The sequence below is a fragment of the Convolutriloba macropyga genome, unplaced genomic scaffold (genome assembly GCF_964194025.1).
Source record: "Convolutriloba macropyga unplaced genomic scaffold, txConMacr16.3 SCAFFOLD_2830, whole genome shotgun sequence".
NCBI classification, from domain to species: Eukaryota; Metazoa; Xenacoelomorpha; order Acoela; family Convolutidae; genus Convolutriloba; species Convolutriloba macropyga.
In genome coordinates, this window is record NW_027453131.1 from 1 (window position 1) to 6273 (window position 6273).

Genomic DNA, 6273 nt, shown 5'->3' on the forward strand with positions numbered 1-6273 from the left:
TGACGCTCTATTATTTTAAGAATTTGAAGTAAATTCTTCCTCGGTATAATAAACTGGGACTTAAGAACAAAATTCCACTCGCGCTCACTATATCACTCTGAATCCAACGGTCATCTTGGAAGATTTTGATGGATTCTCTGAATTGTACAAAGATGCTTATAATGGCAAGATTTTCCCCAAAACTTTGCAAGATAGCACTTTTTGTCACAATCTTAAAAAAAGTTTTGTTAGAAGCACAAACGTTTTTTTTTCTGTTCAAAAGTACTACAATTTTGCCACAATATTGTTCTGTAGACAATTTTGAGACATATTGTTCTACATGTTCACTTTAAAAAACAAAAAAGAAAACATTTTTTTCAAATAATTAAGAGCACAGGCCTATTTGAGTCAAATGCACATATATTTGAGATTCATAGCCTAGACGTCCAACAAAAAAGTCGCACTAATAATAACTCAAAGCTAATTGTAGGCCATCCAAATCCAATCATTGAATTTCGGACAATAAAACAATTGTTTTTATATTAGCTGTGGGAAGTTTCACAAATATTTCAAATTACGGTGAAATTCCAGCAATAGGACATGAAGAACGAGCTAGAAAGTGTTTCAGTTCAAAATAACGTTTCTAAAATTTCAAGAAAAAAGTTTGGTTGGAAGTTGATTTTATGTAAAGAAGAAAGAAATTTCAATTAATTGACGATCATTTTCCATACAGAGGGATTTTTAAGAAATTAATAGTTACTATTCAGTTTTGATACAGAGATATTTTTCAGGGTTTAATATAAGCTGAAAAAAATTTATTCATCGGGAATTTTCCGAAATTAATAAATCAGTTACTCACTTCTCACCAATGAACAGTTTACTTTAGCTTATATTGTTGAGTTTTGCCAGTTTTTTAAATTGATCTTATTAAGCTGGTCAACATTTAAAGCATACTTTCTTAAGAGCAAAAGTTTCAAGAAAACACATTTGGCTTTTCGTGCTAATTCTTCTACAGATGATGTACTATAATTCACGAAACTTGTAGTGGCTATTTTTGATTATGATAGATAAAAAGATAGAAAGCTTATGTCAGATATAAGTAAAACTTTCAATTTGGATTCATACAACACTTACAGAAAAAATCCAAAATTCTCTTTGTTCGATAGACATCGCTTCATTTCCAAATGTTTCGTTCTGGAACGGAGCTCAATGCGTGCAACTTGATTGAATATTTCCACAAATATTGCAATATTACTAAGAGGTGTTCAATAAAGTACAGCTCACTGAGCAAATTTGAGCAGAGAAAAAGAAACGGATATTAATTGAACACAAAACCAGCTGGCGCTAAATAAAGAGAGAACTCGCAATAATTGTTTTCCTTTATTATACACAACCTCACGATTCAAACCAAACATTGTGCCACAAAATCGTTTTGGAGACAGTTTTGCGAAACATTGTTCTTCATGTTCACTTTATACTTGGTACTTTCCTCTAAAACAGCACTGCCGTCCTTCAAAAACAAAAAAAACATGCTTTCAATTAATTAAGAGCACAGGCCTATTTGAGTCAAATGCACATAAATTTGAGAGACATAACCTAGACGTCCATCAAAAAAAGTCGAACTTATAATACCTCAAAGCTATTTGTAGGCCATCCAAATCCGATAATTGAATTTCGGACAATGGAACAATTGTTTTATATTAGCTGTGGGAAGTTTCACATATAATTCAAATTAAGGTGATCTTCCAGCAATAGGACTTGGAGAACGAACTAGAAAGTGTTTCAGTTCGAAATAGCGTTTCTAAATTTTCAACAACAAAATATTTGTTGGAAATTGAGTTTATATAAAGGAGAAAGAAATTCAAAACAATTAGCGATCAATTTCCGTATAGAGGGATAAATAGTTTCTATTCAGTTTTGATACAGAGATATTTTTTCAGGGTTTAATATTTGCTGACAAAATTTTATTCGATGTATTTTGCCAGCTTTATAAATTGGTTTTTTTAAGCTTTCAACTTTAAAAGACCAACATGTAAAGCTGGGCCAACTTGTAAAATTTTAGAAAATGTTACAACAGTTTTTTTCTAAACCAAATAATTGTGTTATTTTAATTTATATAACAAACATAGATGAAACCATAACTTAATAAAAATTTCTTCAATTTATTCTGCATATTTAGAGACCTTTTCTTTAATTTATTTGCATATATATTTGTTGTCATATAAGTTACATATTAAAATCAAATGTAAAATAAGCAACATTTTAATTTTAATGTTTCTTGACTTAGCATACGCTATTCAGTTTGATTATAGCGGTAGTTTTTGCTCACTTCATTGTTTTTAAAGCGTCTGTAAATTCCAATTAAAATTTATTTTGAAAAAAATTATTCACTTCCTTATTTGTGGATCAAAACTTAGCGCGTGGTGAGTGAATACTGCACACTGTGGTATATCATGTTTTTAAAGAGAATTATCTGAGGCAAAAACTTTGTTACCATATTCCTCGAATTGGCCAACGGCCAATTTGTGGAATTTGGTGACAAATAATTGAAGCAGTTTCAAAAAAGTTATATGTAACAATTTTTATATTTTAAGACAAATTTACATGTCTGAAGATAAATTTTGTGGAAAACTATGGTTGAAGTAGATCGAATGGTCCGCCACAATTGGATAGGTGAGTAGTCTGCTATCTCCTTTCCTATTGTCTTTTGTCATTATATTTGTCTTGAAATTTTGGTTTTTGATTCCATATGACTCGTACCTAAGCCATTTGGGTTTTCTGATCTCCTTTTTTTACTTGACATGATACAAAAATTCTATTTCCAACTTTTTTATTATCCGAAAAAGAAGGTAGTTGAAAAAAAATATATCTCCCTTGGTGCCCAATTTGTTTTCCAAAATTTGCTCCATAAAAGAAATATTTTTTCCCTAAGTTTCCTTTTTCAAACCTTACTTAAACTGTTCTTGCTGACAGCAATCAATATTCGTTTTAAGGCTTTGTAATCTTGAGCAATTTGAAATCAAGGACAATTTGAAAAATTTCAAAAAGTCATATTTGACTTGTTCGTGTCTAATTCTTCTACAGGTTATGTACTATATTTCACAAAACCTGTAGCGGCTATTTTTGATAGTTATAAGGAAAAGAGAAAAATTTCAGATATAAGTAAAATTTTCAATTTGATTTCATACAACACTTTGTAAAAAAACCAAAGTTTTCTTTTTTTTTCGATAGACATCGCTTCTCTTCCAAATTTTTCTATCTGGAACGTATCTCAATGCAGGCAACTTGATTATATACTTCCACAAAGATTGCAATATTACAAACAGGTGTTCAAGAAAGTACAGCTCACTGAGAAAATCTGAGCAGAGAAAAAGAAAGGGATACTATTTGAACAAAAAAACCAGCTGACGCTAAATGCAGAGAGGACACTCAATAATTGTTTTCTTTTAGTCCACACAAAATCACAATCGGAACCAAACATTTTTTAAAGGTGTTTTATCAGTTCACTTTGTTACAATATTCAGGTCAGATTGTGATTTGTTTGTATTCCAAAGGTATTGATTATGGAACGATCAGTTTGTATTTGGCGTCCACTGAATCTGATCTAATTTTTTATTCGTTTCCTGAAAATTGTTTTCTTTCTACTCCAAATACGCCAAGCTATCATTACTTATATATACAAATAAAGACAACTTTAAGGCAATAACTTGCGTCCCGGACTTTGGGCGCAGCGCTGTACCAATGACTTTCTATAGTAACCGTTACTGGACCAAACAAATAGAAGTATAAAAACGTGTCAAAATCACCTCAGGCTGACCATTCATTTGGGCCCACTGTCCCTTCTCTTTGCAGCCTCAATTACATTAGTTTCGAACACTGCACAGAATGTTTCTCATCATCAGACTGTTCATACAAAAAAAAACTAAAAAAATTATGAAAATTTCGAATAACTCGGTCACCTACATGAGTTTTATGAAATCGCAATACCCCCAAAAACTACTCTAGCTCTAATTTTTGACAAATTCAGCTGCCTGCCATGTGTACGCCTGATGTGAAACCATATACTGGTGCATTTACAGCATTGGGGTGGAAGCGGTGGAGATGGGTGGAGGTAGAAGGAGGGGTGGAGTGGAGGTAGAAGGAGGGGGTGGGAGGTTGAGGTGGCGTAGGTGGAAGCTGTGGGGGGGGGGGGGGGGGGGGGGGTGGTGGGGGTTGACGTGGGAGTCAGTCTAGAGTAGAGTAGATTAAAGTAGAGTATGGTAGAGTAGAGTTGAGTAGAGATATTTAACTGCCGCTACAGTAGAATAAAGCCCGGGTAGTTATGCCCCAAAAAGAATAAGGCAGTTTTAATTGCTGCTCAGACGAAAGAAAGACGGCATTTTGCGCTGCGCAGTTAGAGGCATTCAGGCAATTTGCCAAGCACAGTTGCACAACATCGTGGCTGAAATACATGAGCAGTACAAACAAAAGCAAATGACTCATAAACACAAAAACATGCACAAAAAACACAATGTTTTTTCTTTTAATTAGCGCTGTAAATCAAGGCGAGTTAGATCCGGGGTTCCATTCCAACTAAAGTGTCAACTGTATTTTGCGCATTTTTGTTCGGAGCATTTGTTCATCAAACTCCATCTGCTAGAAAAATATACCACGTAGGAAGGTTGAGAATCAAGACAACCCATCTAGGTGATAGAATTAAGAAAACTAAGACGAAAGATTTGTTACTAATCTGAAATGATACTCTTAGAGTTTTTCTCTGAAATCTTCTTCGCCTATATTACGATTCTTTTAACAATTTTTGGCTGGGTTCTTTTTTTCTGCCTGGCTGTTCATTTTTTTAAATCTAGTTTCATCTCTTTGCTCTTTGCCCTCTAATTCAGCAAACTTTTTACTCAAAATAAATTTTTCTCTATTTAATTTTGAATGTTAAACTCGTTTTAGGTAAAGCTTAAAAACCTTTTTGCTTGAGTCGTAAAAGATTTAATAATACGATTTCTTGAATGTATTCTATGTTAGAATAGATGTCCAGCTTTTTCACTAATAATAAAAAATTCGTTTTCAGATTGGTTTAACAAATTTTGAAAATCATGATAATCTTTTCTTACGTCTTCGGCGCCAAATCGGAGTGAACACAATCAGGCTTTATAGATTTTTTTGTATCGCAAGAGGAGATGGTTTTTCCTGCAATAGATTTAGTTTTATGTATATGAGACGCCCACCCCCACCCAAAATAACACTACGTAATCTTTCATATATAGAAAAAAAAATGAGCAAACTCAGTTATATCAGTCTCGGCCTGCTTTTCATTTAATCTTTTATCTAATTTGATAAATGTTTTGTATAGTATTCGGATTCTTGAAGAGATTCTTTTTTGATGCTTTTTGTAAGTTTACAAGTCGATACCAGTTTCTTCACTCTTCATTTGCCTCATAATGATTTTGCCAATGTTTTTTGTGTGATAAAACATTTTACTATTTCGTTTTGAGGATTTTGTCTAATCACTTGCGTTAAAAGTTTTGATATTTCGTAAAGATGTAGTTCATAAATTGATGATCTTTTCATTAATTTTTAACCGCTTTCTTTTAACCAAAATTTTATTTGCCTTAATTTATATCTAAAATGATTTGGTAATAAATTAGAGTTCAGTTTTGTAAATAGTTTCCTTGCGTTTGTGTGGATGTTTGGCGTTAAAAATTTCGGGGGTGAAGACATACAACGCTAAAATTAGGGGGGGGGGTAAGAATGAGAACATCGACTAACAATATGAGGTAAGAATTATACCATGAAGAGTCTGTCGATCTAAAGTAACAACTAGTGTCCGTTTTCTAATGAATGAAGCTGGACTGGCACTATCATATCTTGTTCCCTCCGCAACAAGGAGCTATCAAACAAGTACTCATTCTTTACGAGCTTTATAAAATGGGGGAAGATTTTGTAGAGCAAAATTTTTTTCCTGTTTTCCCCCTATTTGTTTTACCCTTGTCATCTAGCCACTATTTTAATTTTGCATATAATTGGTCAATTAGCAATCAAATTTAGGCACATGATGAATTTCGAGAAATGGTTTTGGGGTCGAAAAAATTGCCTGCTTATATGATCGGGGGTAAAAACATGGTACTAAATTAAGAGCGGTAAAATTACTCACGGTGAAAAGGTAGAAACAAGCAAAACATCGCGCAGTGCTGAGGAGCAACAAGGTGAATCAAATTTCAATATTATATTAAGGCGCTTAGCAGTTTACACCACCTAGACCATTACCCCCCTACTCTTACATCAGTTGGGGGGTAATCAGGG